The sequence below is a fragment of the Theropithecus gelada genome, chromosome 19, assembly GCF_003255815.1.
Source record: "Theropithecus gelada isolate Dixy chromosome 19, Tgel_1.0, whole genome shotgun sequence".
NCBI lineage: Eukaryota > Metazoa > Chordata > Mammalia > Primates > Cercopithecidae > Theropithecus > Theropithecus gelada.
This window is the reverse complement of record NC_037687.1, coordinates 21461400-21487874: the sequence shown is the minus strand read 5'-3', so window position 1 is coordinate 21487874 and position 26475 is coordinate 21461400. Positions and strand designations below refer to the sequence as shown.

At 41.9% G+C, this 26475-nt stretch overlaps 1 pseudogene; it reads left to right on the top strand.

Moving 5' to 3' along the window:
* Positions 1-14973: 14973 nt before the first annotated feature.
* Positions 14974-26202, top strand: LOC112611885 (annotated as a pseudogene).
* The last annotated feature ends 273 nt before the right edge of the window (positions 26203-26475 follow it).

Genomic DNA, 26475 nt, shown 5'->3' with positions numbered 1-26475 from the left:
TGTATGCAGAATGTTTGAGATTAACCAACCTACCTGTGGATTGGCTCCATGGATGATAGTCAATTTTCCAACTTTCCTCTGCCACAGGGTGTGAAATTAAGAACCTCAAAAATATCTGTGTTCATGTGGAAGGATGACACTTTTTACTATCAGTTGGGTGTGCATACAGGTGTTACAATCTGATTCCTGGGCCCTGTAAGGACACTCTCTGTATCGCACAAGGGTTTTATATTGTATGCATGAGAGTCACAATCTGTTCTGATATCTCTGTTCTGAAATCAATACTAGAATGGATTCATGATTTCACCTGTGGCTTTAAGCCCAGATATGAGGGTCAATATCGCTTCAATTGGTGGGTTCCAGACAGAAAAGTCTTTACCTACCTATAATTTGGGTTTAGAAATGAATCACTGTCTTAGCAGTGGCTGAATGTTCTGTCACAATTGCATCTGTAGATTGTGTCTGCATTTGGGATTCAGGACCTCTCCAGTGGGCTCTGTCTATGTGTGAGGGTGATGATCTTCATGACTGCCACGTGTAAATGTATAAAACACAATCTCAATTGTGTGCTGTGCCCTGTGCTGACACTCTCAGTACCAGCTGAGTGCTTTATACCACATGCAATAGAGTGATAAATCTCCATGATCTTTGTACAAAGAGGAGACCAAGGATCTTACCTATTTTTCTAAGCCTACCTACAAAAGACAGTATTTCTCCTACTGGCAGGTTTGAGGAAGGAGGGTGATCATCACATCTGTTATCTAAGTAAAGACATATGTCACAATCCCACCTGTGGATAGGGAGTGAGCAGGAGAGCCACATCATCTGGGTTTGGATCTAGAGATATTTCTCAATATTTCCTAAGGACAGAGATCAGGCAGGAGAGTCACATCACCTGCATGTTGCTCCTAGCAATATGTCACAATTTCTCCTATGGGTAGGGTGCAAACAGAAGAGAGTGGCATCTCCTATGTAATGTATGCAGAGATATGTCACAAGGCGTTCTGTGTGTAAGGTTTAGGCAAGAGCCTTCCATACACTAGGTGTCGGGCCTAGCAATATGTCACAATACTCAAAATATGAGAGACCTGTGTAAAAGAGAGGACACACATCACGTAGGTGGTGGGTCTGGTGATACGTACCAATCTTCTTTGTTGGCAGAGCCCAGACAGAAAAAGAGTCACATCACTTAGAAGATGAATGAAAAGATATGTTACAATATTACTGTTGAAAGAACCTATGCCGAAAAGTAGCATTACCTAGGTGTTGGCCCAGCCATGTGTCACAATACACAATATATACATCGCTCAGGCATGGAACAAGAGTCACATCACCTAGGTGCTGAGTCCAGGGATATGTCATAGTCTCTCTAATGGGCATATCTCAAATAAGAGAGTAGAGTCTCATCACATAATTGGTGCATCCAGAGACATGTCACGATGCCTCCTGTGGGCAGAGTCCGGGCAGGAGACTCACATTATTTTGATGCTAAGTCAAGCAATATGTCACAATGTCTTCTGAGGTGAGGGCCAAGGCAAAACATCCATGTCACCGTGCTGTTGGGACCAGCCATATGTCACAATCTCGTTTTTGGGCAGAACTCTGGCAGAAGGGAAGAGACATCTGCTAGGTGCTAGGCCCAGTGAGATGTCACAATTTCCCTTGTAAGCAGGGACCAGGCAGGAACATAGAGTCCCGTCACCTGAAAGATGGGTGAAGAGATATGTCCCAATGCTCTCTATAGGCAGGGCTCAGGCAGGAAAGTTAAATCACCTGGATATTGGACTGGCAATATGTTACAATGTCTTACGTGGGCGGAGCACAAACAGATAAGTCACATAACCTGGGTGCAGGTCCCAGTCATATGTCATAATGTTCCCTATGGGCAGTGCCAAAGCAGGAGAGGGGCCTCACATCACCCGGGTAATAGGATCAGCAGGATTTTACAATGGCCCCTGTGAGCTGTGTCCAAGCAAGAGAGTCACGTCACTCAGCTGTTGGGCACAGGTGTATGTCCCAATGACACCTGCAGAAAATTTCAGGGATGAGATTAATAATATAACAGATATCCTGGTTCCAGTCATTAGAGTCAACACCTTCCGTATGTTGGGTCTAAGTACAGGAGTTAGAATCTCAGTCATGGACTGGATTTGTTCATGACAGCATCAGTTGCTCCTGTGAACTGTGTCTTTTTAGAAAAGTTATAGTCTCATGAGTGTGCTTAATTTTGGTCTTAGTGTCACCAACCTACCTGTAGATCAGATCCATGTATGAGAGTCAATTTTCCATCTTTCAGCTTCTTTCAGGTGTGAGATTCAGAATCTCAACATCGGGCTGTGATTATGTGGGAAAATGATATATTTTACTGTGGACTGGGTGTGCAGAGGAGCGTCAACATCTTTTCTGTGTTCTGGATCCTGTTAGGACACTCTCTGTCCCACCTGAGAACTGTATACATTATGCTGGAGAGTCACAATATGCTCTGAGATATTCATGCTGGTGAAGACCCATGCTTATACCTGTGGCCCTGAGCCCAGGTATGAGGTTCAACATCTCCTTAATCAGCTGTGTATAGGTAGAAGTGCCCTCACCTGCCTGCAACCTGGGTTGCGAAATGTATCAGCATCTTGGCTCAGTGCGGTGGCTCATGCCTGTAATCCCAGCACTTTGGGAGGCTGAGGCAAGTGGATCACAAGGTCAGGTGTTCAAGGTCAGCCTGACCAGCATGGTGAAACTTTGTCTCCACTAAAAATACAAAAATTAACTGGGTGTGGTGGTGCATACCTGTAATCCCAGCTACTCAGGAAGCTGAGGCAGGAGAATCACTTGAAGCTGGGAGGCAGAGGTTACCGTGGACCGAGATTGTGCCACTGCACCCTAGCTTGGGTGACAGAGTGAGGCTCCATTTCAAAAAAAAGAAAAAAGAAAAGAAAAGAAAAAGAAATACATCACCATCTTCATTGTGACAAGATGTTCACATATGACAGTCACAATTACAACTGTGGGCTGTCTGCATGTAAAATTTATGACCTCATCAATCAGCTCTATTCATGTATAAGGGTAAAAATCCTAATGGTTCACAGGATGTGCATATGAGAAACACCGTATTACCTGTGTGCTCGGCCATATGATGACACCCTCTGAACCACCCAACTGCTTTATACCACATGCAAGAGAGTGCTAATTTTCTTTTTTCTTTTTCTTTTTTTTTTTTTTTTGAGATAGAGTCTCGCTCTTTCACCCAGGCTGGGGTGCAGTGGTGTGATCTCAGTTCACTGCAAACTCCGCCTCCTGGGTTCAAGCGATTCTCCTGCCTCAGCCACCTGAGTAGCTGGGATTATAGGCATGAGTCACCAGGCCTGGCTAATTTTTGTATTTTTAGTGGAGACGGGGTTTCACTATGTTGGCTACGATGGTCTCAAACTCTTGACCTCAAGTGATTCACTCAGTTACATTAAATTGTTGATGGGCCCAGAGGCAAGTCACAGAGTTTCTCGTGGGCAGGATTCAAGCAAGAGATGGACATCACCTTGGTGCTGAGTTCAGAAATATGTCACAACGCCTTTATAGGGAAGGGCCAAGGCAAAAAAAAAAAAAAAGTCACATCGGTATTGAGCCTAGTGATACGTCACAATGTCCCCTGCAGGCAGAACCTAAAAAGAAGAGGCATATCAGCTAGGTGCTGGATCCATAAATAAGTCAAAATCTTCTTGGTGAGCAGGGACCCTGAAGGAGAAGAGTCCCATCACCTGAGTAGTGAGTGCAGATATATGTCACAATGACCTCTGTAGGCAGAGCCCAGGCAGGAGAGTTAAATCACCTTAATTTTGGACCCAGCAATTTAGCACAATGTTGTATCTGGGCAGGGCACAGCGGAAGAGTCTTATAACCTTGGTGCTGGGCTCAGTAATACGTCACAATGTCCCACTGTAGGCAACACCAATGCAAGAGAAGAGATTCACATCATCTAAGTGCAAGGCCCAGCAAAATGTCACAGTGCCCACTGAAGGCAACACCAAGGCAGGAGAATGTGATTGCATCACCTAGGTCCTGGGTCCAGTGACATGTTACAGTCACATCTCTGAATTTGGCCCATCCTAGAGGGTAAAATTACTCAGGTGTTAGGCAGAAACATATGCCACAATTACACCTGCAAGAAAGTCTATAGATATGATTAACAGTCTCCCAAATGTCATGAATCTAGGTACAAGACTCAACACCTCCTGTATGTTGGGTGTAAGTACAAGAGTCAAAATCTCAATGGTAGATTGGACTCATGCGTGGGAAACTTAATCTCTCTTTAAGACTGCATCCCTAGGCCAGGCACAGTGGCTCACGCCTGTAATCCCAGCACTTTGGGAGGAAGAGGTGGGCGAATCACAAGGTCAGCAGTTGAAGACCAGCCTGGCCAACATGGTGAAAACCCATCTCTATTAAAAATACAAAAAGTTAGCTGGGTGTAGTGGTGGGTGCCTGTAATCCCAGCTACTTGGAAGGCTGAGGCAGGAGGCTTGAACCTGGGAGGCAGAGGTTGCAGTGAGGTGAGATCATGCCACTGCAATCTAACGCAGGCGACAGAGTGACTCTGTCTCAAAAAAAAAAAAAAGAAAAGAAAAAGAAAAAAAAGACTGCATCCATTTGGTGGAGTCCCAGCCTGTCTGGTGTGTTAAATCTTTATCTTAGTGTCACAAACACAACTGTGGACCGGATACATGTATGAGAGTCAATTTTTCTTTTTTTTTTTTTTTTTTGAGATGGAGTCTCACTCTGTCGCCCAGGCTGGAGTGCAGTGGCCGGATCTCAGCTCACTGCAAGCTCCGCCTCCCAGGTTTACGCCATTCTCCTGCCTCAGCCTCCCGAGTAGCCAGGACTACAAATGACCGCCACCTCGCCCGGCTAGTTTTTTGTATTTTTTAGTAGAGACAGGGTTTCACCGTGTTAGCCAGGATGGTCTCGATCTTCTGACCTCGTGATCCGCCCGTCTTGGCCTCCCAAAGTGCTGGGATTACAGGCTTGAGCCACCGCGCCCGGCAGAGAGTCAGTTTTTCAACTTTTGAATTGCTCTGAATGTGAGGTTTATAACCTCAAATGAGGGCTGCATTGATGTGGAAAAATGACAATCTTTACTGTCATCTGTGTGTGCATATGTGTGTCACAATCTCACCCATGTGCTGGGTCTTGTTAGGACAATCTCTGTGCCACCTGATTGATGTATACAATATACGTGTCGGTGACATTTCACTCTGAGACTTTAATGCTGGTGTAGATCAATGATTTTACCTGTGAAATGAAGTCCAGGTATGAGAGTCAGTATTTCTGATTGACTGGGTCCAGATAGGAGAGTCCTCTCCTGTCTATGAGCTGGGTTTAGAAATGAGTCACCATCTCAACTGTGGCCAGATGTTCACATATGACCGTTACAATTCCAACTTTACACTGTATCTGTGTGTGAGATTCAGGACCTCAGAAGTGTTCTCTGTCCATGTGCAAGAGTATCAATCTTAATGGTTGGCAGAGTGTGCATATGAAAAACACAATCTCAACTGTGTGCTGGGCCCTGTGATGACACTGTATACCATCTGAAGGCTTTACATGACATGAAAGACAGTGGTCATCATCTATGATCTTTGTACAAAGAAGAGATTAAAAGTTTTACTCATTTCTATTAAGCCTTGCTATGAGAGACAGTATTTCTTCTATTGGCTAATTCAAGGTATCAGTCATAGTCATACCGATGGGCTGGGAAAAGATACATGTCACAATTCCATCTGTGGGTAAACAGTAAGCAGGAGAGTTGCCTCACCTTGGTTTTGGGTTAGAGATATGTCGCAATTCTCTCTGAAGGCAGGGAACAGAAAGAAGAGTCGCATCAACTGAGTGCTGGACCCAGTGATATGTCACAATATTGCCAGTGGGCAAGTCCCCGGCAGAAGAGACACATCACCTGGTTCTTGGCCCAGCAATAAGTCACAATCTTTCCTATGGGAAGGCTGCAGGCAGAAAAGGAGAGCCACATCTCATACATTAGGAATTTAGAGATATGTCATAAGGCCTAGCTGTAGGCATGGCCAAGGCAGAAGCTTCTCATTTCTTTGGTGCTTGACCCAGTGATATGTCACAATACTCCAAATATGCAGGGCCCAGTCAGTAGAGGAGAATCACATAACCTAGGTGCCAGGTCCTGTTATATGTTACAATTTCTGAATATGGCAGGGCGCAGGCAGAGAGGAGAGTCACATCACCTAGGTAATGATGAAAGAATATGTTATAATATGCCTGTGGGCAGGGCCTTTGCAGGAGACTCGCAACACCTAGCTGTGGACCCATCCATATGTTCCAATACATGACGTAGAGCCTGGGAAAAAGAAGAGAGTCAAATGACCTAGGTGCTGGGCCAAGAGATACTTCACAATCCCTTGTTGGGCACAGCCTAAGCAGTAGAAAAAAAGTCATATAACGTAGGAGCTGGGTACAGCAGTATGTCACAATAACCATTGAAAGAAGGGGGAGCCAGGAGAGTCACATCACCCACGTGAGGAACCCAAAGGGTGTCACAATGCCTTCTGAGGGCAGAGGACAGGCTGGAGGATTATATCAGCTGGGTGCTGGACTCAGCAATATGTCACAATAGCCTATGTGGGCAAAACACTAGCAGGAGAGTCACATAACCTGTGTGCAAGGAGCAGTGATATGTCAAAATGCTCTCTCTGGGCAGAACCAAGACAAGAGAATAGATTCACATCGACTAAGTGCCTGGTGCAGCAAGATGTTACACCCAACCTGTGGGCGGAGCCCAGGCAGGAGTGTAAAATTGCTCAAGTGCTAGGCTGAGGTATACGTCACAATCACAGCCTCAGGAAGGTCCAGGGATGAGATTAACCATCCTGAACATGCTTTGGTTCTAGGTATGAGAGGTGCCACTTCCTGTATTTTTGGCTCTAAGTGTATGACCTGCAATCTCAACAGTTTACTGAATCTGTCCATAACAGCCTCTATCCTTCCTGCAGACTGTGTCCTTTTAGTGGAGTCAAAGCCTCACAGATAGGCTGGATCTTGGTCTGAGAGTCATCAACCCACCTGTGAACCGAATCCAAATATAAGTCAATTTTCCAACTTTAACTTTCTTCACATGTGAGATTCAGAACCTCAGCAGTGGGCTATGTTCATATGGAAGAAAGGCAATATTCACTGTTGACTGGGTGTATACATGAGTGTCATAATCTCACCTGTGTGCCATGCTCTCTTATGACACCCTCTGTACCACCTCGGGGCTTTCCACAATATACATTAAGTCACAATATGTCCTAGACTTTTGTGCTCATAGGGACCCATGATCCCACCTGTGACCCCAAGCTCAGGAATGAGAGTTCACATCTCTCCAACTGGATATGTCCAGATAGATGAGATCTAACCTGCCAGAATTAGAAATGAGTCAGCATTCAAACTACAGTTGAATGTTCACATATGACAGACACAATCCACACTGTGGGCTGTGTCTATGTGTGAAATTCAGGACCTCTCCAATGGGCTCTGCCCGTGTGTGAGGGTGATAATTTCACCTGTTTACTGTGCCCTGTGATGACACTTTCTGTACCACTCAAGGGCTTTGTAAGATATGTAAAAGAAAAGTAATCTGTTATGACCTTCATACAAAGGGAAGGATCCAGGATCCTACTAATTTTTTTTGGTCTAGCTGTAGGAGACAGCATCTTTTCTATTGGCTGGTTTGAGGTATGAGAGTAATCAACACACGCTGGGCACAGTGGCTCACACTTGTAATCCCAGCACTTTGGGAGGCCAAAGTGGGTGGATCACTTGAGGCCAGGAGTGTGAGACCAGCCTGGCCAAAATGGTGAAACCCCATCTCTACTAAAAATACAAAAATTAGCTGGGCATGGTGGCGGGTGCCAGTAATCCCAGCTTCTTGGGAGGCTGAGATGGAAGAATTGCTTGAACCTGGGAGGCAGAGGCTGCAGAGGGTCGGGATCGCTGAACTGCACTCCAGCTTGGGCAACAGAGCAAGACTCCATCTCAAAACAAACAACAACAACACAAAGAGTAATCAACACACATGTGAGCTGGCCAAAATATATGGCATAATTTTACCTGTGGGTAGGAAGTGAGCAGCAGAGTCACATCACATAGTTTTTTGGCAAGGATACGTCACAATCTTCCCTGAGGGCAGAAACCAGACAGGAGTCATATTACCGAGGCGCTCAGCCACAGATATATAACAATCCGCTCGTTAAAGCAGAGTACAGGAAGCAGTCACATGACCTGGGTGCTGAGCCTAGTGATAGGCCACAGTGCTCTCTCTGGGCACAGCCTTGGAAGGAGAGACACATTACCTGGTGCCTGGGTCCAGCGATCTATCACATTTCCTGTGGGCAAGATGCAGGCAAAAGAGAAGACAAATCCTTGGGTTATTGATGCAGAGATGTTTTACAAGGTCCCTTGTGGGCAGGGCCCAGGCAGGAGCATTTCATCCCAAAGCTACGACGCCCGGCTATATGTAACAATACCCAAAATATGCCAGGCCCAGGAAAAACAGAAGAGTAGCATCACTTAGGTGCTGGGCCCAGTGATGTGTCAATCCCGCCTTTTGGCAGGGTCCAGGCAGACGAGGAGAGTCATATCAGCCAGGTGACGAATGAAGAGATATGTTATAATACCTTTGTAGGTAGGGCCCAAGCAGGAGATGTGCAGGATAGCCCTGGCCCCAGGCAGGAGAGGAAAGTCACATCACCTAGGTGCTGGGCCCAGTGACATATCACAATCTGTTCTTGGGCATATACCAAGCAGTAGAAGAAAGTCAATTCACCTGGCTACTAGGGCCAGTGATATGCCACACTTTGCCATATCCCTTTGTGAAAAGTGCTAAGACAAAAGTATAGGCTCACATCAACTAGATGCTGAGTTCAGTGATATGACAGAATTCCATCCATAAGGCCCAGGCAGAAGGGTTAAGTTACTCTGGGTCTGGGAAGAGGCGTATGTCACAATCACACATGCAAGAAGGTCTAGGGATGAGATTAAGAATCCCACACATGTCCTGGTTCTAGGTAGGAGAGTCAACACCTTCTGTAGGTTGGGTCTAATTACATGAGTCACCATCTCAAAGGTGGGTTGGATCTGTGTATGGAAACCTCAATCCCTCCTGTGAACTGTGTTCCCTTAATGGAGTCAGAGGCTCACAGGTGTGCTGAATCTTGGTCTGAGGGTCACCAGCTCACCTGTAGACTAGATCCACATATGTGATTCAGTTTTCCAACTCTCAGCTGCGTTTGTGGGTGAGGTTCCGATTCTCCACAGTGGGCTGTGTTCACGTGGGAGAATGACAGTCTTTACTGTTGGCAGGGTGTGCACAGGAGTGGCATAATCTCACCTGTGTGCTTGGCCCTGTTAGGACACTCTCTGTACTATCCTAGGGCTTTATACAGTTTGCATGAGAGTCACCATCCAGTCTGAGACTTTCTTGCAGGTGTGAACCTGTGATTGTATCTGTGTCGCTAAACCCAGGTAGGAGAGTCAACATCTCTCCAATGCTCTGTGTCCAGATAGGAGAGCCCTCACCTTCTTATGAGTTGCATTTAAAGATGTTTCACTGTCTCAAATCTGACCGGATGCTCACATATGACAGTCACAAATCCAGCTGTGAACGGCATCCATGTGTAAGATACACAAGTGGGGTCTGTCCATCTGTGAGGGTTACAATTGTAACAGTTGATGGGTTGTACACACACGCAAGTCAACCTCACCCATACGCTGGGCTCTGTGATGACACATTGTGTACAATTCAAAGGCTTTATACCATATGTGAGAGTGTGCTAATCCCCTCTGACCTGCATAAAAATAGGAGACCCAGAATCATACCCATTTTCCTAAGCCTAACTATGGGAGACAGGATCTCAACTATTGGCTGGTTCAAGATATGAAAGTCATCATATTACTGATGAGCTGGCACAGTATATATGTAACAAATCCGTGTGTGAGTAGGTAGTGAGCAAGAGAGTCATATCACCTGGGTGCTGGGCCAGAGATTTGTACAATATTCCCTGAGGCAAATGACCAGGCAGAAGAGTAACATCACCTGGGTGCTGAGCCCAGTGATATGTCATAATTCTCCCTGTGGGCAAGGTTCAGGCAAAAGAGACACATTATCTGGTTTCTAGGCCCAGCACTATGTCATTATATTTCCTGTAAGCAGGATGAAGGTGGAAGAGGACAGTCACATGTTTTAGTTAATGGATACAGAGATTTGTCACAAGGCCTTCTGTGAGCAGGGTCTATGCATGTGCCTCGCATCCCCTATGTGTGGAACCCAATGATATTTAGATAATACCCAAATATGCAGGGCTCAGGCAAAACAAGAATGTTCCTCACCTGGGTTCTGGGTCCAGTGATTTGTTGCAATCCCCTTTTTTGGCAGGGCCCAGGCAGAAGAGAAGAGGCACATCACCTAGGGGATGAATGAAACAATATGTCGTAGTACCCCTGTGGACAAAGCCTATGCAAGAGAGTTGCATCAACTCGGTGATAAACCCAGACACATGTCACAATACACAATGTGGGCAGGGCCAAAGCGTAAGAGGAGAGTCACATCATCTAGGTGCTGGAGATAGTGACACATCACAATCCCTCCTTGGGCAGAGTCTAAGCAGTGGAGGAGAGTCACATCACCTATGTGCGGGGTCCAGCAATGTGTCACAATACCCCTGAGGAAAGAGTCCGGGCAGTATTTTCACATCAGCTGGGTGCTGGGCCAGGCGGATGTCACAATCTTTTCTGAAAGCTAGGACCAAGCAGGAGAGTCACATCACCTGCATGCTCGGCCAGTGATATGTTACAATTCCCTTCTAAAAGCGGGGCATGGCCAGTATAGTCACGTCAGCTAGTTTCTGGGACCAGTAATATGTCACAAAGCTCCCTGGTGGGCTAGGTCCAGGCTGGAGAGACACGTGACTTGGTTGCTAAACCCAGTGTTATGTCACGTTCTTCCCTGAAGGCAAGGCACAAGCAGAAGAAAGACATCCTCTAAGTGATAGATGCAGAGAAATATCAAAAAGCCCCCTGTAGTCAGGGCTGAGGAAAAAGTCTCTCGGCCGGGCGCGATGGCTCAAGCCTGTAATCCCAGCACTTTGGGAGGCCGAGACGGGCGGATCACGAGTTCAGGAGATCGAGACCATCCTGGCTAACACGGTGAAACCCCGTCTCTACTAAAATACAAAAAAAAATAGCCAGGCGAGGTGGCGGGCGCCTGTACTCCCAGCTACTCAGGAGGCTGAGGCAGGAGAATGGCGTGAACCCGGGAGGCGGGGCTTGCAGTGAGCTGAGATCCGGCCACTGCACTCCAGCCTGGGCAACACAGCCAGACTCCGTCTCAAAAAAAAAAAAAAAAAAAAAAGTCTCTCATCTCCTAGGTGTTGGACTTAGCAATATGTCATAACACTGAAAATAGGCAAGGCCCAGGTAAAAGAGGACAGTCACATCACTTAAGTGCTGGATCCAGCGATATGTCACTATTCTTTTTTGCAGGGCCCAGGAAGAAAAAGTGAATCATATCACCTAGGTGACTAACAAAGTGATGTGTAATAATCCCCCTGTGGGCAGGGCCCGTACAGGAGAATCACTTTACCTAGACATTGTGCTCAGCCGTGTGTCAATATAGCAATGTATGTACAGCCCAGGCAGGAGAGGAGAGTCACAGAGCCCAGGTGCTGGGCCTGGTGTTACATCACAATTTCTTACTGGGCAGAGCTCAAGCAGTAGAGAAGAATCATACCATGGTTGCTGGGTCTGACAACATATAAGAAAACCCCTTGAGAAGCGGAATCAGGTAGAGTCACATTACCTAGTTGATGGGCTCAGAGACATGTCACAATGCCCCCAGGTGAGTAGGGCTCGGGAAGAAAAGAAAAGTCACATAATCTAGGGCCAGGGCCCAGCCATATTTTATAGTCACCCCAGTGAGGAGCACCGGGCCATGAGAGGAGAGTCAAGAGCTGGGTCAAGCAACACATAGCAAAGTCCACTATGGACAAGTCAGAAAAAAAAAAAAAAGAGTCACATCAACTAGGTGATGAACTCAGAAATATGTCAAAATGATTCCTGTCGGCAAAGATCAGTCAGAAGAATTAAATCATGTGTGCCGGGCTTAGTGATAAATCACTCTCCATTCTGTGGGCATGGTCCAGGCAAAAAAAAAAAAAAAAAAAAAAAGTCACGTTACCTAGGTGCTGGGCCCAGAGTTATGTCACAATCTCCTATATGGAGAAGGCCCAGGTAAAAGAGAAGAGTCACATCAAGTAGTTGATAGGTCCAGAGGTATGTCACAATGCCACTTGTTAACAGGGTCCAGGTAGAAGACTCACATCACCTTGGTGCTGTGGTCAGCAATATGTCACAATGCCTTTTGGGAACAGGAACAAGACAAAAGAGTAATATTCCCGTGGTGTTGGGCCCAATTATATGTCATAATGTCCCCTGTGGGCAAAACACAGAAAGAATAGAAGAGTCACGTTAGCTAGCTGCTGGGCCTTGCAATCTGTTTCAATACCTCTTGTAAGCAGGAATCAGGCAGGAAAAGAGAGTCACATCACCTGTATGATGAGCACAGAGGTATGTCACAATGCACTTTTTAGGCAGGGACTCAGTCATAGAGTTACATCACCTGGGTGTTAGATCCAGCAATACGTCACAATGGCCCGTGTGGGCAAGGCACAGGCCAAAGAGTCACATAACCGGAGTGTGACATGCAGTCATGTTGTCACAGTGTTCCCTGTGCGCAGTGCCAAGGGAGGAGAATGGAGTCACATCATCTAAATTCTGAGTTAAGTGATGTGTCACAATCCAATCTGTGGGCTGAGCCCAGGCGGGAGAGTGGAATCACTCAGGTGCTGGACAGAGGCGTATGTCACAATCACAGCTGCAGGAAGGTCCAGGAATGAGATGAACCGTCCCACATATGTCCAGGTTCCAGGTATGAGAATCAACAACTCCTTTATTTTGGGTCTATGTTCAGGAGTCACATTTTTGAGACATTTAAGGATGTCTGGAAGAGAACGGTTTCAGGCTGACAAGAGTAGTATATTATGCTTCTGTCTCGGTTTAAGAGAAATGAGTTTTCCTGTGCTTGTTCCTCCTCTCATTCAAGAGATACCTTTGGTTGGTACCCAGATGACAGTTTCTTCAGTTTCCTGGTACTTGAGTGAGAAACATGGAGAAGGTCTGGAGACTCAAAGAGATAAAATAATTGCTTTCATTTCATATGGCTACTCAAAGATAGATGAAGCAGTTGTGGTCCCAACAATCTAGGAAGTTTTAGTCCAGACTAGCAACTACACACATGGTTGAATTAGGCATCATGTGGTTTGTACAATGAATAGATGTGTGCAGAAAAACTTGGGCTTTATTTGGTACATGTTCTTTATATTGTTGTCACTTCAGATGTCATCAACTGAAGCGATGTTTATGGACAGAAAAGTTGTTATTAATATTTCTATTTTTTTTTTACCTTGCTAAGTGCATTATTTATCTTGTAATAAAATTACCCTAGAAAACCTTAAAAGATATGTTTAAGTTGCTTATGAATATATGTTATCAAATTGACAGGACAGTGACTAAAACAAATTAAAATTACACAAATCTTAAGATTTAAGTTTCTCTTAGGTAAACTTAGGAAAAACAAAATGGAAAACACCCCAGTAGGATAGAGAACATAATTCTACATAGGGTCCACTTCCTGCCCAGTTCTCTTCAGATTCACCCTTTATGGGGGCCTTATTTAGGTCAGGTCCCACCCTGGAGTCGTGCCTCACAGAACTGATGAGAAGAGATTAGAGTTTTGGGTGATGAATTCTACTGCCTTTCTAGAGCTAGTGCTCACAATTTTCTGAAATCTAAAAGCAGATAAATGGAAAAAATGTATATATTTTAGGGTCTAATCTTTTAACTGTTAATTAAAACCAGTGTCTGCAGAGACACTCCATTTAGCAACTTGTGTAATATTCCTGCAAACCCAGTAGTTGCCCCACGAATCACCAAACAATTAAATATAAACACAATACAAAAGTATTGCTTAATAAACATTGAATTAGTACACGTGTAAATGTTGTTTTCCAAATACAGACTTATTCACACATCGCTGCCTTCCATTTTCTCTGTAAACTTTAATGAACCAGCAAAAAATGTGATACTTTTGGATAGATATTGGTTGTCTTCCTTTGTACCAAAAATATTTGTGTTGTGACAAGAGTGCCGAGTATAAGGGACTCTGTGCTGTGCCTGCTTTCTCTAAGTAATGCTGATAATAAGCCCAGGAGAACAACATCAGCATTGGCAAGAAACTTGTTTAAAGCACACATTCATGGACACTTTCCAGACCTGCAGAATCGTATTACATACAGTAGGGCCAAAAATTGCCAAGTGAGTTAGAAGCTCATTAAAGCCTCAGAGGCAGTGTTTAGCTAAGTGGTTATTAGCTCTGGTTTCTAATTAGGATTACATGGCCAATTTGCAGAAATCTCTACTTCTGCCCTCCCCACAGGCTCTATTTATTGTTCTGGAAGCACTCATTTTTTTATTTTTTTTTTATTTAAAGGCTTCATGTAACTCTAAGGTGAAGCCAGAATCAAGTATGAGGGGTTCAAGATACATGTGTTACGTTTCATCTATGCACTAAAGGGTGGTCAGAGGGTTTATTTTGTTTGGATTAGGTAGGGACAGGTCAATGTGGCTAATATTACCATTATTGTAGAAGAAATTGCTGGTGTCTGTGGCTGGGGAGGACACCTGAGGGCAGAAAAGAGAAAACTTATATACTTTTTCTGCATAGAGCAGCTCATTGTTTCTGAATCTCTTCTGTTATAAAGGACAGAAATGTGTGAACTTTTTTGGCATGTCTTAGTCTCCCTGTGGGTGTGGTGGTAGCAGGTAAACAGGTGGTTCTAACACCTTTAAAGGCATATTCTCAAGATGCCGGTAGAATTTGTCCAGAGAATCTTATCTGAGGAGGAATCCCAGAGAGGAAGAAAAAATTAAAAATAAAAGACTTTTTGTTTAATAGATAAATATGTCTCTGATCAAGAGCTGTGTTCACTCTGCCTCCTGAAATGTTACGTGTTTAGTTCTTGCCAAACTTTACTTCTCTACTCGTGCTTGTCCTACCTAATGAGTTTGCTTTAACTACTTTTTAAAATTCTTATGATACTCAAGGGTCTCTGAAAAATATTTCTTTCTTATCTATCAGAACCTTCTCTAAATTCTCTACCTCAAGGTTTCTTCTATGCCGTGCAGAATTCTCACCATGAATTTATGATCTGCAATATTAAAAATGTTCTTTTTATGGCTGTTAAATATAGGAAGATGTAGATACTCAAGATTCATATTGGGGAAAAGCTGTGGCCCTTAGTAAAGATGGAGGACATGTAATGTGGAGCTTCCATCTGTGTCCATTAGCTGTATGCAGAACAGAATTAAGAAAATGCTTATGTAAACTGGATGACAGTTATAAGCCAGAAAGCTCTGAAAATAATATTAGAAGATATCTGTTCTCTATGGTGCTAAAGAAAGACTATTTCACATCACTATTAAAACTAAAGAATATGAGATGTATTTGTATCTTGAATTTTGCATAAAACTGATGTTACTTTATAGTTAAATTCAGACTGTAACTTACTTTTGGAAGGCACTATCCCAGAAGTGATGCTCTGTTCTTCTGTGTGTATCAGCAAATAATAAAAATTTGTCCAAATTCAGTTGATGTTAATTATTCACTTGGTTAAACAGCTCTCTGACGCACCAGGCATGGTGGCTCACTCCTGTAATACCAGCACTTTTGGAGGTGGGTGGATCAATTGAGGTCAGGAGTTCGAGACCAACCTGAGCAATATGGTGAAACCCCATCTCTCCTAAAAATACAAAAATTAGCCAGGCGTGGTGGCATGCACCTATAGTCCCAGCTATTTGGGAGGCTGAGGCAGAAGAATCGCTTGAACCCAGGAAGTGGCAGTTGCAGTGAGTGAGACTGTGCCACTGCATTCCAGCCTGGGAGACAGAGCGAGACATCATCTCAAAATGAGTAAGTAAATAAATAAATAACTCTCTGACATAATTTTTCACTATAAAGTTAATTATTTTTCTCTTTATTATTAAGTATCTTTATACAGCTGTTGTGCGTAAACCATCCCATTTAATCTGGCAGCTACGTTTCTTTCTTAGATTTTCTTTGTGTATATCCATCTTCGAAAAATGAAGGCTCTCATCTCTGGTTACAGGCCAGAAAAACTAGAAAAAAGGCCAGGTGTGGTGGCTCACACCTGTAATTCCAGCACTTTGGGAGGTTGAGGCAGGCAGATTACCTGAGGTCAGGAGTTTGAGAGAAGCCTGACCAACATGGTGAAACCCCATCTCTACTAAAAATACAAAAAATTAGCCGGGCGTGGTGGCGTGTCCCTGTAGTCCCAGTTACTTGAGAGGCTGTGTCAGGAGAATGGCTTGAACCTGGGAGGCGGAGGTTGCAGTGGGCGGAGATCGCATCATTGCACTCAAGCCTGGGTGACAAGAGCGAAACTCCGTCTCAAAACAAACAAAAAAACAAATAAACAAAAAACTGGGAAAAACCATGCTCCTACACTTACTGAATGTTTGAGAAAATATTATTCTCGGGTCAAAAACAGGCATTACTGGTGAGCTTCTCAGAAATTCAGAAACTCAGATTTATTCCAGATGTAAAATAAATATGCATAACAAGATCTCCAGCTTATTGTACATATTAAAATGTGAGAGGCACCTTCTAACTCAATGTGTCTTTTTGATCTGAAAAATATAAACAACTCATTCTGTGTGACGTGAATATAGCAGTAAAAAATTACATGTCTGTGTTCATGCCCTTAATTTTATACTTTATTATCCAGAAAAGTATCTTACATACACTGGTGTCGTGGATCTTATGCCATTTTGTTTTCTCAGAGTTATAGAATACATTAGAGAATATTTATGTGTTGAAAATTATTCTATTGGATAATATTCATCTTCCTATAAGTTAGAATCCATTGTCTTTACTGTCATTTCACATTGAGTCAAATAAAAAATTCTGCCCATGGCCACATGGTAAATATATGCATTTCTGTGTGTGCGTGCATGTGTGTGTGTGTGTGTGTGTTTCAGGGACCATTGACATTTAGGGCTGTCACCACATAATTTTCTCTGGAGGAGTGGCAATGCCTGAATACTGCTGAGCAGAATTTATATAGAAATGTGATGTTAGAGAACTACAGAAACCTGGCCTTTCTCGGTGAGAATAATTTCAATAAACAATTCCTATTATACCCTAAATGTTTCATTTCTCTTTTCTGTAGAATACGTTTTAGTAATTTATGCTTTGCATACAAGAGTTTCAGATCCCTGTTTTCTGAAAACAGAGATCTGTAAGTGTAGATAGGAATTTATTCAAGATGTTTTATTTTTACCTGAACTATCCACATTCCTGAGCTGATCTGTATCTTTCACTGTATATTAGTGGTAATTCCAGAAATTTAGTGGCATAAAATATTGTTGCCCACACCTTAAAATCTACTTGCCACAACCAATTTGTGATTCAGTAGTACGGGGTAGTAAAATAAAGAACCTACAAATTGAAAATGTTTTCTAAATATTTAGAAATTTCTGTTATAAATTAGTGTTTGGGTATTAATTTACTAGAATATTCTGTTACTTTTTTTTTTTTTTTTTTTTTTTTGAGATGGAGTCTCACTCTGTCACCCAGGCTGCAGTGTAGTGGCACAATCTCAGCTCACTGCAACCTCCGCCTCCCGGGTACAAGCAATTCTCCTTCCTCAGCCTCCCGAGTAGCTGAAATTACAGGCATATGCCATCACACCTGGGTAATTTTTTGCATTTTTAGTAGAAATGAGGTTTCACTGTGTTAGCCAGGATGGTCTCCATCTCCTGACCTCATGATCTGCCCACCTCGGCCTCCCAAAGTGCTGGGATTACAGGCATGAGCCACCATAATCTGGCCATATTCTATTACTTTCTTTTTACTGAGCATGTTATTTGGAGAATGTGAGCAAGATTCATGCTATTTATTTTTAATGAAACAGGTATTGCTGTCTCTAAGCCAGACCTAATCACCTGCCTGGAGCAAGGAAAAGAGCCCTGGAATATGAAGAGACATGAAATGGTAGCCAAACCCCCAGGTAGGTGAGAGTGAACACAATGGACAACACAGATGAAAGGTTTAATGTTTAAGAAGCCAGTTCTCAAAATGTGATCTGAGAAGCTGTGCTCCAAAGGAAGTAGTTTCTGGGAAGCCTGAGATTTTAAAAATACTACTGTCACCTAGGGGCATCTTCTATCTTACGCTTTAAAATTCTCTAAGGATTCTACTTTCCCTTCAATGATCTTTCTTCAAGTTTACAGTGACAGCCAAAGTCGTCTTATGGCATAGAAGAAGCTGCACAATCTGACTGTTTTCTGTTGTTACTGGGGACACACAAATATCTGCATAGTTTTGAGAAACTCTATGTTAAAAGAAAAAAAAAAAAAACTGGCTTCTTCACCTCACAATTGCTCTCTTACCATGTGATATGTTCAGTTCCTCTTGCTTTCTGCCACAATTGTAAGCTTCCTGAGACCATCACCAGAAGCAGACAATGGCACACACTTCTTGTACAGTCTGCCAAACTGTGAGCCAAATAAATCTTTTTTCTTTATAAATTATCTACTCTCAGGTATTTTTCTATATGCAAAGCAATTAATGAAGTCTATAATGTTGTCTACATTTTCTGGTTTCTTGTCACTCTTATCTGAATTTTCTATTTATTGAAAATGGGAATCCCAGCACTTTGGGAGGCTGAGACGAGCGGATCACAAGGTCAGGAGATCGAGACCATCCTGGCTAACATGCTGAAACCTCGTCTCTACTAAAAAAAAAAAAATACAAAAAACTAGCCGGGCGAGGTGGCGGGCGCCTGTAGTCCCAGCTACCCGGGAGGCTGAGGCAGGACAATGGCAGGAACCTGGGAGGCGGAGCTTGCAGTGAGCCGAGATCGCGCCACTGCACTCCAGCCTGGGCGACAGAGCAAGACTCCGTCTCAAAAAATAAATAAATAAATAAAATAAAATAAAATAAAATAAAACGGGGTCTTGATGTCTACAACTTTTATGTTGCTATGTATTTCTTGCTTCACTTTTGTCAATATTTATATATTTTGGAGACCCATTTTTATGCATAGACATACATTTAAATTGATATAATAGTCATAGATTCCTGGTAAATTGACCCATTTTACCATTATATAATATCAATCTTTGTTTCATACTCGTACTTGACTTAAAGCATATTTTGTCCAACATAATTATGACCACCTCACCTAATCGTGGCTACTATTTTCATGAAATATAGATTTTTTTTTATTCTGTTACTTACAGTCTATTTGACTAAGTGCTAAAATGGGTTTATTGTAGAGAACATATTGTATGGTTTTATTCTTAAGCCGCTCAGGCGTCTTATTTCTTTTCCTTTTAATTAATTAATTTATAAAATATGGTTCCACTCTCTCAACCAGGCTGCTTTGCAACGGTGTGAACATGGCTGTGAGCTGCAGCCTCAACCTCTCAAACTCAGAAGATCCTCTCATTTCAGCCTCTTAAGTAGCTGGGTTACTGGCATGCGCCATCATGCCCAACTGATTTTCTGTAGAGACTGAGTTTCCTCAAGTTGCCCAGGCTGGTCTTAAACTCCTGGGATCAAGTAATCAGCCTATCTTGGCCTCCCAAAGTCCTGGATTACATTTCATTCTATTAAGTAGTTTAATTAATTTATTTTTAAAATGATTGCTTAAAAAATGAAGCTACTATTATCAGTTTTACTATTATTGTTTTATGTGTTTTTTGTAGATACGTTTTTTTCTCATTTCCTGCTATACTGACTGTATTTTTGTTTAATTTTGTAGTGACATGCTTTGCTTGTTCCTTCATTTTATTTTGCATAGTTTCTATAAAATGTTTGTAATCAGCAGGGCACAGTGGCTCACGCCTGTAATCCTAGCACTTTGGGAGGCGGAGGTGGGCAGATCGCCTGAGCTCAGGAGTTCGAGACCAGCCTGGGCAACACGGTGAAACCCCATCTCTATTAAAATACAAAAAGTTAGCCAGGTGTGGCGGGGTGGGCCTGTAGTCTCAGCTACTCGGGAGGCTGAGGAGAATTGCTCAAACTTGGGAGGAGCAGGTTGCAGTGAGCTGACATCTCGCCATTGCACTCACTCCAGTCCAGGAGACAGAGTGAGACTCCATTTCAAAAAAAAAAAAAAAGTTTATAATCATCTTGAAAAATGGACATTATGTAAAACATCTTAAAGTTAAAACAGCATGTTTTAATTTCATAACAACTTCAACTGAATACAAAAACTATACCTCTATTTTTCCAGTTTGTTATAAATATTTTAGTATTACAAATCATACTATTTTACATCGTGTATCCACAGATTTATACAGATTTATATTTTGTTTTTTATATTCTGTAGAAAATTTTTAAGGGTTTTATGCACCATCATTATGATAGTAAAGAATTCTAGGCCGGGCGCGGTGGCTCAAGCCTGTAATCCCAGCACTTTGGGAGGCCGAGGCGGGCGGATCACGAGGTCAGGAGATTGAGACCATCCTGGCTAAAACGGTGAAACCCTGTCTGTACTAAAAAATACAAAAAAACTAGCCGGGCGAGGTGGCGGGCGCCTGTAGTCCCAGCTACTCAGGAGGCTGAGGCAGGAGAATGGCGTAAACCTGGGAGGCAGAGCTTGCAGTGAGCCGAGATCTGGCCAGCGCACTCCAGCCTGGGCGACAGAGTGAGACTCCGTCTCAAAAAAAAAAGAATTCTATATGTCTCTGTATATTTACCTTTAATAGGCTGGGCACGGTGGCTCATGCCTGTAATCCCAGCACTTTGGGAGGCTGAGTCAGGTGGATCACAAGGTCAGGAGATCTAGGCCATCCTGGCTAACACGATGAAACCCGTTTCTGCTAAAAATACAAAAAATTAGCCAGGCATGGTGGCAAGCACCTGTAGTCCCAGCTACTCTGGAGGCTGAGGCAGAAGAATCGCTTGAACCCGCAAGGCAGAGGTTGCAGTGAGCTTAGATGGTGCCACTGCACTCCAGCCTAGGTGACAGAATAAGACTCCATCTCAAAATAAAAAAATAAAATATTTACATTCAACAAAGAGCTTTATATTTATATATGGTTTTATGATACTGTCCAACATCATTTTATTTTTCAATGTAAAGGACTCATTTAGTATTTCTCTTGTTTGTTATGCAGAGTCTCACTATTTTGCTCAGGCTGATCTCTGGGTCTCAAGTGATCTGACTGGTGGCCTCCTAAAGGTGTAGGGTTACAGGCATGAGCCACTGTGCCTGGGTATCATGCAGCACCTTTTTTTTTTTTTTTTTAGATGAAGTATCGCTTTTTCATCCAGGCTGGAGTACAGTGGCGCAGTCTCGGCTCACCACAACGTCTGCCTCCCGAGTTCAAGTGATTCTCCTGCCTCAGCATCCTAAGTAGCTGGGATTACAGGTGTGTGCCACAACACCCGGCTAATTTTTTTGTATTTTTAGTAGAGATGGGGTTTCACCATGTTGGCCAGGCTGGTCTTGAACTTCAAGTGATCTACCCTCCTTGGCCTCCCAAAGTGCTGGGATTACAGGTGTAAGCCAATGTGCCCAGTCTGTCTTTCTTTCTTGCTTGCTTGCTTGCTTGCTTGCTTGCTTGCTTTCTCTCTCTCTCTCTCTCTCTCTCTCTCCCTCCCTTCCTTCCTTCCTTCCTTCCTTCCTTCTCTTCTTTTTTTTTTTGATGGAGTGTCGCTCTGTTGCCCAGGTTGGAGTGCAGTGGTGTGATCTCAACTCACTGCAACCTCTGTCTCCTGGGTTCAAGCAATTCTCCTTCATCAGCCTCCTGAGTAACTGGGATTACAGGTGCCTGCCACCACGCCCAGCTAATTTTTACATTTTTAGTAGAGATGGGGTTTCACCACATTGGCCAGGCTGGTCTCAAACTCCTGACCTCAGTTGATCTCCCTGCCTCGGCCTCCAAAAGTGCTGAGATTATACGCGTGAGCCACTGCTCACGGCCAGCATTTCTTTTAGAAATGTGCTAGTGCTGATGAACACCATTACTTTTTTGTTGTGGAAAGTCTTTATTTTTTCTTGTTTTTAAAATATAATAATTCCTAATCAAGTATTGTTGATATTTTTTATTTTATTACATCAAAACTTGGGAAGTTCTCAGCTTTTTGTTGTTGTTTTTTGGTTTTTTTTGGTTTTTTTGGGGTTTTTTTTTTTTTTTTTTTTTTGAGATGGAGTCTCTCTCTGTTGCCAGACTGGAGTGCAGTGGCTCCATCTTGCCTCACTGCAACCTCCACCTCCCGGGTTCAAGCGATTCTCCCGCCTCAGCCTTGGAGTAGCTGGGACTACAGGCATGCGCCACCATATCCAGTTAATTTTTGTATTTTTAGTAGAGAGAGGGTTTCACCATATTGGCCAGGATGGTCTTAATCTCTTGACCTCATGATCCCGCTCATGTCGGCCTCCCAAAGTGCTGGGATTACAGGTGTGAGCCCCCACGCCAGGCTGGCTCAGAGTTTTTTTAATCTTCAAGTAACCTGTGTACTACTTTTTTTCTATATTCGTCTTCTAAGATTCTGTTCATGATTAGGTTGATCTATTTGATGGTGTCCAATAAGTTTACATTCTATGTTTTAATTTTGTTTTGCAATTTTATATTTCTGTGTTATACATTTTAGGGCGTGCCACCTCACACCAGTTAACTGTGTTTTGATTATTTAGTTTATATGATAATGGTACATGACCATATTTCTCTAAAGTTTAAGACAATGTGGAGCAAAATCAAATATAATGAATCAGCCATATGTCTGTTGTCAATATAACTATCTCTCTGTTTGCCTAAATAAATATTATCACTGTATTTCTTATAACTTGTACATTTGTGGTGTAGGCTTGTTGTGAATGGTTGTTTAATCCTCTGTGGGTGAGTAGTCATAAAAATTATTCTAATTTCAACATCCTATTTATTTGTGAACCTGTATTATTTTTGGGTGGGAGAAACGCTATTGGATTGGAAGGTAATTTTAAGGCTATCGTAACTCCGTATCTCTTTTAAGTATTATTGTTCGTTTTTACTTGCCAAAATCACATAACAAAATTTACAGTAAAATATTTTTAAACATTCAGTTTAGTTATATTAATTATATTGATATTGCTATGCAACATATCACTAGAATGTTTTTATCTTGTAAAGCTAAATCTGAATACACATTAAACAACTATCATTTTTTTATTTTCTGGCACTTTTCAAACATCCCTCTGTTTTCTGTTTCTAAGAGTGCAACTACTTTATATATCTTATACAATATCTGTCTTTTTGTGGCTGGTTTATTTCATTTTGCACAATGTCATCAAGACTTATCTTTATATTTGTTAGAATATTTATTTTTGAAAACAGTGAATTTTCATTTATCTTTTGAATTGTATCTACTGAATGATTTGTTGACAGAAATTTGCACTGCTTTTGCCTACTGGCTTACAATAACAATGCTGCAATAATTATGGGTATGCAAATAACTGTTCATATTACCATATATGTGAAAGTTTGTGTATGTGTTGCATTATTAGTCTACTTTTTTACCTTTACACTCATACCAAATTGTTTTAATTCTTTAGCTTTATAATGTATTTTGAAATCAGGAACTGTAATGCCTCCAACTTATTCATTTTTAAAAATATTTTTTGGTACATTATTCCTTGCAATTTCATATACTTTTGCATTTGCTGTTTTTATTTCTTTAAAAATGCAATGAGAAATTTTTAAAACATTGCATTAAATCTGTAGATTACATTGAGCAGTATAAACATCTTCACAATATTAATTATTTCAACTTTTCACCAAGAGCATGCTCAAGAGTGTATTGTTTAATTTGCAGACATTTGTGAATTTTTCAGGTTTCTTCTATTGTTTTTATACTCTTATTCAATTTTGGTATAAAAAGTAATCCACACAATTTTAGTTTTAAAAATTTGTTAAAACTTCTTTTTTGGCCTAACAGGTGATCTATCAAAGAGAATGTTATAGGCTACTGCAAAGGGTGTGTGTCCTATGTTGTTGAGGAGTATTTTCTATATCTTTCTTAGGCATCATTGTTTTATGCTGCTTGCAAATCTTATGTTCCCTTACTAATATTCTGCTTTGTCTTATTTTTATTACTGAACATAAGGTATTGAAATATCTTACTATAATTATACTGCTTTCTGTGTGTTTCTTTAGTTCTTTCAACATTTACTTTATATATTCAGAACCCTAATGTGAGATACACACACACACACACACACACACACAAACTTATGTACAAATTTGTCATAGGTTCCCAGTGCATAAATCTATTGTTGTATTATTGTTGGCTGGGCATGGTGGCTTACACCTGTAATCCCAGAACTTTGGGAGGCTGAGGCAGGTGGATCATGAGATCAGGAGATTGAGACCATCCTGGCTAACAGGGCGAAATCCTGTCTCTACTAAAAATATCAAAAAAAAAAAAAAAAATTAGCCAGGTGTGGTGGCATGTGCCTGTAGTCCCAGCTACTCGGGAGGCTGAAGCAGGAGAATTGCTTGAACCTGGGAGGCAGAGGTTGCAGTGAGCCAAGACTGCACCACTGCACTCCAGCCTGGGCGACAGAGTGAGACTCCGTCTCATTTTTTAAAATCTATTATTGTTGAATGTCCTTCTTTGTCTCTTTTAACTTTTGACATAAAATACGTTTTGTAAAATATGACAGTTTTTTACTTAAGATGTAGCTTATGTAATATTATTTTGACCTCTCCTGCTCTCATAAGGTTAATATTTACGTGGAATGCCTACTTCACTCTTCCCACTTTTAGTTTTTTTTTTTTTTTTTTTTTTTTTTTTACGGAGTCTCGCTCTGTCGCCCAGGCTGGAGTGCAGTGGCGCGATCTCAGCTCACTGCAAGCTCCGCCTCCCGGGTTCCCGCCATTCTCCTGCCTCAGCCTCCGGAGTAGCTGGGACTACAGGCGCCCGCCACCTCGCCCGGCTAAGTCTTTTTTTTTTTAATCATTTAATCGCAACTGATTCTCTTGGAAAGGCAAGGTGGATCTTAGTTTTTAATTTTTTTAATAAATTATTTTATTGAAATATGTCTCATAAAATACGAAAATTTAAAAAATACAAAGAAGTGTGTTTCTTGATTGGAAAGTTAGTTTTATATATATTTAAATAATTTTCTGAAAGACAAACACTGACTAGTGTTATTTGATTATTTTATTTGATTCTTGTATCTTTGTCTCTCATTTTCTCTCTTTTTGTCTTTATTTGTGTTTGCTTTATTTTTGTATTAATATGCTTTCACTTCTTTCTTATTTTTGTGTGTGTCTATACAGGGTTTAGGGGAAAAGGTTATCCTCATTTTTCTGATATTCATTAGTGGTCCGTGTTTCTATTTCTCTTATTGAGTATTATTCAATTTATTTGAAACTCTTAAAATTAATCTATTAACCTTCATTTTATGATTGCTTTCTAAAAATGTCATATTTTTCTGATTGAGCCATGCTGGTCTAATATTACATATATATTGTAATCCTTGATTGAGATTTGTACATTTAAAAAGCTACATGTTACAATCTTTATAATGTGGCTTTGTCCTGGCATAGTCTGAAACCCGTTGTCTGGGCTACAGATTCTGGGAGTCTCTCAAACATGTTCTTAGGATGTGTCTAGTCTGAAATTTGGTGTTTATTTCTTAAGGGAGTTGATTCATGTTTCTCCTTAGTAGTCATCACTTGCTACACCTGTTTTCTGTGTGTGGTACTGCAGTGTCTTTGCTGCTGTAATATTTACCTTTGGTCTCGGTAGACTCAAACTGTCATTCCGAAGTATGCCACAATTTATTTCAGTACTTTATGTCACGAGGGACAGAAACCAGTGTATGGAAAGGCCTCTAGAAGCCAGAAATAAGGATAAATGTACCATTTTGTTATTGTTGTTGTTGTTATTATTTAAAAAAACCAGGAGTTGGCAATTTATCTTTTTTGTTTGTTTGTGTTTTTTTTCTTTTTCTTTCTTTCTTTTTTTTTTTTTTTTTTGCAGAGTCTCGCTCTGTCACTCAGAATGGTGTACAATGACATAATCTTGGCTCACTGCAACCTTTACAACCAAAGTTCAAGTGATTGCTTCACCCTCCTGAGTAGTTGGGACTACAGGCATGTGCCACCATGCCCAACTAATTTATGAATTTTTAGTAGAGATGAGGTTTTTCCATTTTGGCCAGACTAGTCTTGAAATCTTGACCTCAGGCAATCCACCCACCTTGGCCTCCCGAAGTGCTGGGATTACAGGAGTAAGCCACAACGCCCAGCCAGCAATTTACTTCTAAATGCCCTATGCTGTATTGGGGA